Here is a 12,063-nt window from a genome sequence, read left to right as displayed (position 1 = left end):
TTCTGCTCCTGAAGAAAGGTCAAGACCACGCTTTGGGGAAGAATATTTTCTGTGCTGTCCTGTTCTCCAGGTCCTGTTTGACATTTTCACCCAGAGATGGAGGTTGAGGCCACAGGCCCCTCTCTTAGTGTTTACAGTTGGAAGTCAGGCTGATGCTGGTTCCTGGGGCAGGGGGGCAGAGGGGTGCAGAGCTCGGTGTGGAGGGAGGGAAAGGGGCTACCTCCCCAGCCAGAAGTCTCAGCCCATTGTCTTCCCCAGCTTTGGAGACAAAGGAGCAATTTTATGCTGATTGGTGTACACAAAATGAGCACTTTTCACAAATTTTACTTCTTTCGCTTGGAAGCCCAGTAAAGGAGCAGAGCCTGTGGGGCCTCCTTCCTCAGCGAGGCGCACAGCTCGGGAATGTGTGCAGGTGGCAGAGAAGTTGACAGAACCTGCCTGTCCTGGCCAACTCTTTAGTTGGTTCTTCAACTTGGGGCCCTGCACATTGGGAGGCAGTGTTGCAGCGGGCTGTCTTTGTGGAAGTGAAAAGAATACACTCACCTCTTTGAGGAGAGGATGATCCATGTTGGAGGGAGAGGGGAACTGTCTGCAGTGTTGGGGACAAAGAAGGTAGCAAAGAGCCTGCATTAGCCAGACCTACCCAAGGCAACGATATAGCCAAGGCATCCAGCATAAGGCAAGTCCTTTGAAAAAGCAAAATACAGTTGATGCATAATCTGGGGGGCACTCTTCAGCCTTCACAAAGGGTCCCCAACCTCCTCAGATCTCCTACAAGCTTTCTAGGCTCTCATGTTCCTGCCAGATCATGAGCAGACTGTGAGCTCACCAGATCCTGTGGCTTTGCCCATGCTCTGGTGCGTCTATTGCTACGATTGACTTCTTATTGATTATTATTATTATTTTTAGGGCCGCATCTATGGCATATGGAAGTTCCCAGGCTAGGGGTCAAATTGGAGCTGCAGCTGAGGCCTGTGCCACAGCCACAGCAGCACTGGATCCAAGAAGCATCTGTGACCTACACACTGGATCCTTAACCCACTGAGTGAGACCAGGGATTGAACCTGCATCCTCATGGACACTATGTTGGGTTCTAAACCTGCTAAGTCACAATGGAAATTTTTATTATTTTTAAAAATCTAAGTACAGTTGATGTCGTGTTAGTTTTGGATGCACAGCATAATGATTTAGTTATATCTATATATATCTATATATAATTTTTCAGATTCTTTTCCCATATAGGTTATTATAAAATATTGAGTATGGTTCCCTGTGCAGTACAAGAGATCCTTGTTGGTTACCTATTTTATATATGATGGACTTTTCATTCATTTGCCTTATCTACTTCATCTCCATCTGTCAAAATCTTTATGCATTCTCTTCATGTTCTTCATCAAATGCCCCCTCCTCTTCCATGCAGCCTTTCCTGATTTCTTATATCAGGAAGGATGTTGTCTTTCCTTCCTTTCAACCCCAGTGACACTAGTTTAGCCTTCCCATGGTACTTTGAGTGATAGTCGTTTGGTGTCAGTTCATGAATATAGCTTAGGACTGCCCAGTACTCACAGCAAGTTGTTACAGCTTTCAAAGGGCCATGTCTGGGAGAAACACTCTCCACGAGGTGAGGACATTAAGACAGTTAAAGATATAGACACTTAGAAATAAAATGTACCAGGCCAAACACTGACCAATTTTTATAACTTTCTTAAAAAAGAACATCTGTAATATTAAAACAAAACCCAGAAAAACAAAATGTTTAAAAATTGCCATAATCCTACCGAAGATGCATAAAATGGACACCATGGCCTTTTTTCCTTATTAGTTTCCCCAATGTACTTTTTTTTTCTCTTAGCAATATAGTTTAAACTATTCCCCCTTCATTACATTTTCTTCTATAAATAATTTTCTTTTCATTTTTGATGTGGACATATACAAAGACAGAAAGAAGAGCGTAATGAACCCCAGTGGTATAAAAAAGAATTAATAGATCAATACCATAATGAATGGACATTTTCCTCTGCCCTCTGTATTTCTTATAAATTGGCTCTTGTATCTCAAAATGTGGTCCTGGGCCAGCAGCATCAACACCTTGTTATACATGCAGCTTCTTGGGACTCTCCTAGACCTATCCAATCAGAGACTTCAGTTGAGGGATGCAGAATATCTGTGTTTTCACAAGTCCAACCTGATAATTTGAGAGCCACTGCACTAGAAGTTTGATCAGACTCAGGACTGACTTTCTAGTATGACTGCCTTCTAGGAGGTGCTGCATGCATCCATCAGGAAGGACACAGCGTCTATTGTCTCTAATGTTTGCAGTCATTAAGGATTATTGTCTACATCAAGGTTTCTCATCCTCGGCACTATTGACATTCTGAGCCAAATAGTACTTTGTTGTGGGAACTTGTGCATTTTCAGATATTTTGTAGCATCTCTGGCCTCTCTCCACTAGGTAATATAAACACCTTTTTCCTGGTTGTGATAACCAAAATTATCTCCAGACACTGCAAACTTGTTCCATTTGAGAAAGACTCACCTAGACTCATTATTTTTTAGGGTTGCAAGATATTAATATTCTAAATATATCTTTGTCGGAAATTCCCATTGTGGCTCAGTGGAAACGAACCCAACTAGTATCTATGAGGATGTGGGTTCGATCCCTGGCCTCACTCAGTGGGTTAAGGATCAGCATTGCCGTGGGCTGTGGTGTAGATCACAGACACCGCTTGGATCTGGCATTGTTGTGGCCGTGGAATAGTCCGGCAACTGTAGCTCGTATTTGACCCCTGGCCAGGGGAACTTCCATATGCTGCAGGTGTGGCCCTAAAAAGCAACAAAATAAATAATAATAAATAAATACATAAATATATCTTTGTCTTCAGTTATTAGTTGGTGTGCTTTTTTTCTTCTTTTTACAGCCGCACCTGCAGCATATGGAAGTTCCCTGGCCAGGAGTCAAATTGGAGCCACAGCTATGGCCTCTGCCAAAGCCACAGCAACACCAGATCTGAGCTGTGTCTGTAGCCTATGCTGAAGCTTGTGGGAATGCTGGATCCTTAACCCACTGAGCAAGGCCAGGGATTGAACACACCTCCTCAAGGACACTGTGTCTGGTTCTTAACCTGCTGAGCCACAACGGGAACTCGTGTGCTTTTATAAAGTCAGACTCCACTCAGCAGCTGATGACTGACAGTGAGGTCTAGTCAGCTCTGTAAGAAAGGCAAGATCAATGCTTAATTCTTTCCCTTTTTTGGGTCAGTTTTTAAAATAATGGGTTGCTTCCCTGGGCGCTTCCAGAGACCATAAATGAAGTTTTGTTTTGGAAACTTTTGATTATCACTTTGAATTAAAGTTTAATCATATTTAATGTGTTAAATCCACTGATATTGTCATTGTCATTGATATTCAGACTGTCTCAGCTTTGGCCAGGGGAAGACCAGCTGGCCTAGTGTTTTGTTTTTTTTTTTTGGCTAGACCCACAGCATATGGAAATTCCTTGGCCAGGGATTGAATATGAGCTAAAGCATAAAGTACACCACAGCTGCAGCAACACCAGATCCTTAACCCACTGTGGCAGGCTGGGGATTGAACCAGCAATGCCAGAGACAAGCTGGATCATTAACCCACTGAACCCCGGTGGGAACTCCCAGTTGGCCTAATTTAAATGGTGGCAGAAAATGTGAATGTATTTGAAAGACAAGGCAAGTAGTGTTTGCCAGTTGGATCAGCAATAGTAATATCAGAGAAGACTGGCCCCAGGTGACACATTGTGGCATATTCTTTCATTTACTCATTCATTCTTTCAGCAAATACATATTGAACCCCATCACCCTGCCAAGCCCTGGGAATATAATGATGAAGAGAAGAGTCTTTTCTCTCATAGGCAGGGTGGACCTATGATTTCTTATGCAAACCAGGACACTTTTCAGAGGGAAAGGGAATGCTATTAATCATTATATAATAATTACATTGGGTCAGCAGGCATCACCTAGGACTGCCCTGGGTAAACTTATGGAGATTATACTTTCCTGGCTGGAATCCTGCCACTGGGCTGTGTTTCAAGAGCAGGACCAAAGCCCTGGATTTGGTATGACTGTTGCAGAGGATCCTTATCCAGGCAGCCAAGTTGCTGATCATTGTTACAGAGTCCCAGGGAAGAAGACAGAAGCCAAGGTATCAAAACCTTGGCTACCCAAGGTCAAGACCAGACAAGCAGGAAAGGTGATGGTGCTCAAACCCCAAACCTAGATTAAGGTTCCTTGAATCCTTTTAGTTCAGAGTTTGAGAACCAGAACTTATCCTATAAACAGGGACAAAAATAACAATGGGCACTCAGTGATCCTGGGTGTGTCCGGGAGGGCATGATGGATTGTGTACCTGTCTTCCACCCCTCCTTGAAGACAAGCTTCCCATCATCTTTGGATCTCTTGTCTTTTCTCCTGCAGTGCCTCAGTGGATTCTTCTACCATGTTCATCAAAAGATGCCAGGGGGGAACCCTGAATAATTTTGGCCCATCCCTTTATCTTGAATGCTTCTCACCTTTCCAGTGAGAGCCCATCATCTAACATTTACACTATTTAACAGGATACTAGTTCACTCATCACATCCTCTTTTCGACACCCTGAATGCCAAATAGCAACATCTGAGTTATTGATCGAGAATGGGTAGAACTCCCCTAGAGTGCATCTTTTCTTTCTTTCTTTTTAATTTATTTTTTGTTATTATTTCCCCCAACACACTTTTTTTTTCCCCCACTGTACAGCATGGGGACCCAGTTACACATATATGTATACATAATCTTTTCTCCCGTTGTCGTGCTGCATTGTAAGTATCCAGACATAGTTCTCAGTGCTACACAGCAGGATCTCATTGTTAATCCATTCCAAGAGCAATAGTTTGTATCCGTTAACCCCAAGCTCCCAATCCCAGGGTTTTGGAGAAAAGGGAACCCTCCTGCACTGTTGGTGGGAATGTAAACTGGTACAGCCACTATGGAGAACAGTATGGAGGTACCTTAGAAATCTATACAGAGAATGACCATATGACCCAGCAATCCCACTCTTGGGCATATATCCGGACAAAACTTTCCTTAAAAAGGACACACCTTTTCTAAGACAGCATTAGCCAGCGGCTCCTGGATAGTACATTCTAGATTTGTGAGCTAACCGCCCTTAGCATTATGGTTTACCCTACCTGGCCCATCCCTGCTATCACAAGATTGTATTGAAGTATTTTAAAGCATTTCAGACACTGTAACCCCCATACTGCTGACCACTGCACTGGGGGGTGGGGGGCAAAGGAAAAGTCTCAGAATCATAGAAGCAGAGAGGCAAGACCATTTCCCTAGTAGCTTTTTTTTCTTTCTTTCTTTCTTTTTTTTTTAAGGGCCGCACCTGCACCATATGGAAGTTCCCAGGCACGGGGTCAAATCGGAGCTTCAGCTGCAGGCCCACACCACAGCCACAGCAATGCCAGATCCAAGCCGTGCCTGTGACCTACACCACTGCCAACGGCAATGCTGATCCTTAACCCACTGAGCAAGGCCAGGGATTGAACCCACATCCTCATGTATACTAGTTGGGTTCGTTACCCCTGAGCCACAAGGGGAACTCCTTCTAGTAGTTTTACATGCTAGTAGTCTTTCATTTCCCCTCTCAAAACCTCGGTTTCCTTATCTGAAATGCGAAAAACTATGCTAGCCAAAGCTAACACAATACAACATTGTTGGGAGTTCAAGTAAAAGTTTGTCATCCTCTCATTTTGTCTCTGTCCCCTGACCTGTCTCCACATTCTTGGAATCACTTCTTTAAGTTAATTTCATGATTGAGGCCCTGTAATCCCTGACAATGGGAGAAGAGGTTTGATCTCCAGTTCAGATGCTGTATGATAACTGAATGTGGTGAAAAGTGAAATTAAGCAGAATATTTGTTTTACCAATATAGGACTTAACACCCTGAAGCTTTCCTGATCTTTTTTCTGATTTCATCTGAAATCAGGGCTGGTCTGAGCTTTGGTTTGGAAATTAAGCCCTACTAATTAACATTTGCCTAATCTCCCCTGTGGATCCCGTGTTGTCTTCTCAAAAAAAAAAAAAAAAGGTGAAAAACAGCTCATTATTAGGGCTTTGATATGAGATTTGAGACGTCCAGAGTTTTCCACCTGTCTCAGAGTCTTTGATGGTACAAACCCAAAGCACTAGGGAGATTAAATTAATGTTTCAATAACATGTATTATCCTTTGTTATGTGAAAGGGACGATTTTGACTCTTTTTTTCCAAAAAAGGAAACCTCTTTCCTCTTTGCAGAAAAATATACAAACAAGATTGCCTCTTACTGCGTTAATTTTATCAATTTTCCTTTGGATGGGGTCCCTTCTACAGTTTTTAAAAGATAGAGCAAAGTTCACTTGAAATCAATATTTCCTTTTCATGTAGTTTGCTGCCTCCTCTGTGGACCCATTTCCTTCTCCATTAAAATAGACAAAATGGGAGCCCCCTTGTGTGCAGCGGGCTAAGGATCCAAATTTGTTACTGCAGTGGCTCAGGTCGCTATGGTGGCTCAGGTTTGATCCCCAGCTCTGGAACTTCCATGTGCCGCAAGCGCAACCAAAAAAAAAAAAAACCCTACACTATAGACAAAATTCCCCACCTAATTGACTACTGGAAGTTTTAATAACAAATTAAGTGTTGGAAGTAAGCCAGCTTTGGAAAAGGAAGTCTAAAGTAACTCAGCCATTATCTGTAGAGTATATGTGAAGTTTTCATTTACGAATTTGTACTTTCATGTATTTATTCAACGAAGTCACAAACATGGATTGAATGCCTTCTATAAAAGTGAATATGGTCTCTGCCCTTAGATTGCTGGGTACAGACTATTCTTTTGCTTCCTTATTTCTTTAAGTGTCTTTTTTTAATCCTCTCTGAATCTCATCAGTATCGCTCAAAAGTGACACAAACCTAAACTGTTGGCTGAACTCAGACTGAAGTAGCAAAGATGGGCTAACACTGCCGACGTGATTTACTATGTGGGGAAAAAAGAGCAAACATTGGTATTCTAGATTTATCGCCCTATGAGAAAAGTGCTTTCTCAGCAACTCAAAAAAGTGAAGCATGTCATTTACTTCAGTGCTCTAAATTTTTATGGAACAAGAATGGTATAAATTCATTCACATGTTTTTCAATTGAGTGTCTACCAGCTCTCCAAGGGATTGCAATTGCACCGTTCCATTTTTTTCTTGTTTCACAAAGGCAGTGGGCATCAGATGTTGAATAGGCTGCAAAGTTCATGACAAACTACTGGGGTATCCTGCCTATGTAATGCTAATCATGTGTGTTTGGAAGGCATTGTACATATCTGATTTCATTTAGCTGTATGAATTCAGTTTTTAATTTTCTGATTCAGGTAAATAAAATAAAAAAAAATGCAACAACAACAACAAAAATAAAGGAAGGGCATTGTGATTCAAAAATTTGTAAATGTGCCCTAAAAGCCATTCTGCAGATATGACATTAATGATATCTTTATTCATTATCTGGCTTCAAGGGTTGCTAAGTTACCTGCCTCTGGGCCTCTGTTCCCTATGTAATTGATCTCAAAAATCTTTTCTTTTGTGAAAATTATCTAGTTCCATTTCTGTCCAGTCACTGAGTGCAAATGAAGAACTACTCCGTTGTGGAATTGTCATTTTTGGAGGAAACATCTGAAGTGGCTCTTAATACTTACTAGAGTCTGACGCATAATTGGTTCACTACTTATCCTGGTGGGGTGGCGTACGAGAGAGTGTGAGGTTTGGGGTCAGTGTTTCCTCATCATCTAGTAGCAGTAGGACCTAGGAAAAGGATTTCTCCACAGCTTCTCATTCTCCTCACCTACAAGTGGTAATAAATATATGGCACTTAGGATTTGTGTAAGGATCACCTTGAGATGATGTATACACTTGTACTGTGTAAGAAGTCGTTCAAATATTAATTGCACTTTCCACCTTATTTCTAGTGAGTGACTATGCATTAAGTTCTCTGATGCTAGTTGCCTTATCATATCACCTTAGGGACTGTGGCAAATGGATACTGCCATCACAGAATTAAAACTCCAGTTCTTTTTTTCTGCTGCCTTGTACCTCCTCTTGGCAAATGCCAAGACCGTCTGGATTCCATAAGCTTGCCTGAAGCTCTTTCCTTGACTAAGAATTGTCGTCTGCCTTGCAATCACAGGCAAGAACATCTGCTCAGAGAAGCTAGTCAATATTGTGGAAAAGTTCAAAGAATGCAGACCATTAGTAGTGTCAGCTTTACAACCAGGAGGTAATGGCATTAAAGGGAATGGTCATAATACCCAACAATAGTGACCTCATTAACCAGTGATTTATCATGATGAAAAGACCTGTTTAACCTTTGGTCTGCACAAACTTTCTCCTTTTAACAAAAAAGTCTATTATTTCATGTTGTCAGGAGATAATTTGTGAGTTGTTAAAGGACAGATTCAATTACTCTTAAGACAATTATATGAAAACTGTATTCACTGCAAGGTGCCGACACAACAATTTTTGTTTTCCTCAGTCATTTTTCTGGGAACAAACAAACACAGGAGTTTGATGACTTTGGTCACAAGAATCAGTTGCAGTTGTACCTTCTAATGGCCCTGCTGTAGATGACAGTTTACAAATTGGCCTTTCTTTGACACTAGCGCAAGGAGACTTGAGTGCAACGGGCTCATAGGCATTTAAGACAACATATCAAGCTCCTCTGTCAATTCCATGCAACATTCACAGATCTACTGCGTGATCCACCAAGTTGGATGCTGTGGGGGGATACAGCAGGCAGTGAGGCTGGGCTGTGCCTTCCAAAAGCTCAGAGACCTCTCTGGAGATGTTCTCTCAGTTTGGATTTTTTTAGAGCTTGGATTCCCTTGTGATGATTCATGAAATGATCGTGTCCACCTAGGTCTCCTACTGGTTGAATCTGACAGTGGCTTTCATGCTAAGGAAACCGATCAGAACAACATCAAAAAGATAGGGGAAAAAAAGAGATAGGAAAAGGTACGTGTTTGGAGTTTTGCAGATGGCTTGGAATTATTTTTAACTCTGTGAATTTTGTCTCTGTGGTCCAAACTGAGGAAAGAGAAAAACTGTAACATCTGTGCCACTCCAGATCCAGGCCTCTTTAGAGCAGAAACTGTCAGTTGTGACAAATTGAGCCCAATTGTACAGATGCTTTTGTGAGGTAGGCAAATGTCCATCAGGGTCTCAAATGACCACCAAACTCAGTTCACTTGTGCCTTCTCTCTAATTTACACCCTGGGACCCTGAGGTGAGAGAGCCTGCTATTTGGTCTCCTGACCACAGTAAATAATACCAACTGGAGAACTTTTAAGGGAAGATGTCTAGAAAAAGACCAGCTTTCAGAATGGATGGCAGACATTTTAAATGCCCCGTCCCATTGTTTTATTACTGATGCAGGGGTGTAAGAAATATTGGAAATATGAGATTTGATGGAAATACGAGATACAATTGATGAGATTGTATTCAGGGGTAAACCTGAACTCCAGATTTTGGTTATACGTTAAAGTTTGTGATGCTGTCTTTAGGAAAACCATGTTGTTCAAATATCTTATATATGATTTTGAATTTTTGCTCTTCAAGACTAATTTCAAATTTTCATACTCCTATTTCCTTGGAGAATACTATGACCCACTACCTGGTTTTAGTTGCTTGAAGAATTTTAAATTTTTGTTTAAAAATTCTCTTCAGAAACCTTAAAATTTATTTCTGATTTTATTAGAGGAAGAATAAATGCTATCTAATTTTACCTTAATAAATATTTCTACCTGGTTCTATCATTCCATGGATTTCATTAAAAGAAATAAAACTGGGTCTTTGAAAGACATCAAAATCCAGTAGTTATACAAAATAGTAGTAAACAGAGTGGAAGGACCTAATCCATTCTTAAATGGCCATTAATTTAATGTTTACTTTTGAGTGCTTGTATGCCTGCTAACTTCCACTGAAGTTCTGAGGCAACTTAAATAAAGTTGCAAGTCAGAAAAAGAAGTTAAAAAAAACTCATATAGAAGAAGAATTGAGTGATTATGACTCAGAGACAAAGTTATTTGGCTTAAGCCAAAAGGAAGTGTGATGCTACATATTCCCATTTTATAATAAATGGAAGTGCATGTGTTCATCAGGTGAGTCAAATCTTTTCCTAGGGAGAAAAATTCTAGGAAGAATTTTTTTGTTTGTTTGTTTTGTTTTTTTGTTTTTTTGTTTTTTTTTAGGGCCCACCTGCAGCATATGGAAGTGTTCCCAAGCAAGGGGTTGAATCGGAGCTGCACCTGCCACCTACACCACAGGCACAGCCACACAAGATCCAAGCTGCATCTTTGACTTGCACCCTAGCTCGCTGCAATGCCGGATGCTTAACCCAGTGAGCGAGGCCAGGGCTCTAACCCTCATCCTCATGAATACTATTTGGGTTTGTTATCGCTGAGCCACAAGGGGAACTACTAGAGAGAAGTTCTTTGTAGATGGCTGGGTTTTAAATTATTAGCTTCAAAGTGAAAACCATTTAGATCATTATCTGTTAAGGTCCTGGCCTCCACATTTCAGCAGAGGAAACCCCTAGAAATCAGGGTCTCTATATACATCTCATATTGCACTGCTAGAAAGTATCTACACACCAGAGGAAATTAAAGCTCTGTTTATTATCTCAACTGAAGAACCTATAAATAAGTAAATACAGAAAAATTTTAATTTAGAAATCTAAGACAACAGGAGAAAAAAAAAAGGTGTGTCAAAATCAAATTACTTAATTGCCTGAAGCAGTTTTGCAGACAGTGGTCAGGCCCTTTAGGAATGGAGGCTTTATCCTTTTTGGATAACAGTTCCAAATGGGCAGTGAAAACCTTAATCAGTAGGAATAAAAATTTTGAGGAGTTCAGTGTTTGGATAAAATTAATGCTTACTTTACTGCAATTTAAAGACAGAGCTATTTATTTTGATTATTGGTTTTTTTTATATTTTTAAACTATAGTTGATTTATAATCTATCAATTTCTATTGTACAGCAAAGTGACCCAGTCTACTCTTTTTCTCATATTATCTTCCATCATGTTCTATCATAAGTGATTGGATATGGTTCACTGTGATATACAGCAGGACCTCCTTGCTTATCTATTCTAAATATAACCGTTTGCATCTATTAACCCCAAACTCTCAGTCCATCCCACTCCTTCCCCCTCCCCCATGGCAACCACAAGTCTCCTATCCATGTCTGTAAGTCTGTTTCTGTTCTGTAGATAGGTTCATCTGTTCCGTATTTTAGATGCCAGATATAAGTGATATCATATGGTATTTGTCTTTCTCTTTCTAAGTTATTTCATTTAGTATGAGAATCTCTAGTTCCAAATGTTGCTGCAGACAGCATTATTTTGTTCTTTTTTATGGCTAAGTAGTATTCCATTGCATATATATGTACCATATCTTCTTAAGCTATTCATCTGTTGATGAACATTTAGATTTTGACTATTGCAAATATGTGTTTTTTCTGGCATTTCTGGTACCATTTTGTTATCTAAGGAAGAAAACAATTGAATATTTCTTGATAATTCTGGGTCTTACTGGCTTTGGGATCATCATTTTGAAGTATAATTCTTATTAGAAGATGAGCTATAAATGCTTCAAGGGGACAGACTACCTTATCATAGAGCTGAGTAGGGGCCCAGTGGAGAGTTGTTATCTACTACCATTGGCTGAGTTGAGGCAAAGCGTCCAGGATTGGTGAAAAGGACTAACCTAAGGAGACTGCTCTGTTTGCAGTGACCCTGGAAAACACCCTGAGCATTGTTTATTTGTAGATCCTTGGTAGAATCTTAAGATTTTAAAACTGGAAGGGGGAGTTCCCTTCGTTGGCTTAGTAGTTAACAAAGCCAACTAGGATCCATGAGGATGCGGCTTTGATCCCTGGCCTCGCTCAGTGGGTTAAGGATCTGGCGTTGTCATGAGCTGTGGTGTAGGTTGCAGATGCGGCTCAGATCCTTTGTTGCTGTGGCTGTGGTTTGTCCTCTAGTCTGG

At 40.7% G+C, this 12,063-nt stretch overlaps 1 protein-coding gene across 1 annotated transcript in view; it reads left to right on the top strand.

Moving 5' to 3' along the window:
• The window catches only part of HTATIP2 (HIV-1 Tat interactive protein 2), a 153,688-nt gene that overhangs the window by 64,682 nt on the left and 76,943 nt on the right, over nt 1-12,063 (top strand). The window lies entirely within an intron of this gene.

This window comes from Phacochoerus africanus, chromosome 4, assembly GCF_016906955.1.
Source record: "Phacochoerus africanus isolate WHEZ1 chromosome 4, ROS_Pafr_v1, whole genome shotgun sequence".
Classification (NCBI taxonomy): domain Eukaryota; kingdom Metazoa; phylum Chordata; class Mammalia; order Artiodactyla; family Suidae; genus Phacochoerus; species Phacochoerus africanus.
Note: the sequence above shows the minus strand (reverse complement) of the source record. Positions and strands in the feature narration are given on the sequence as shown.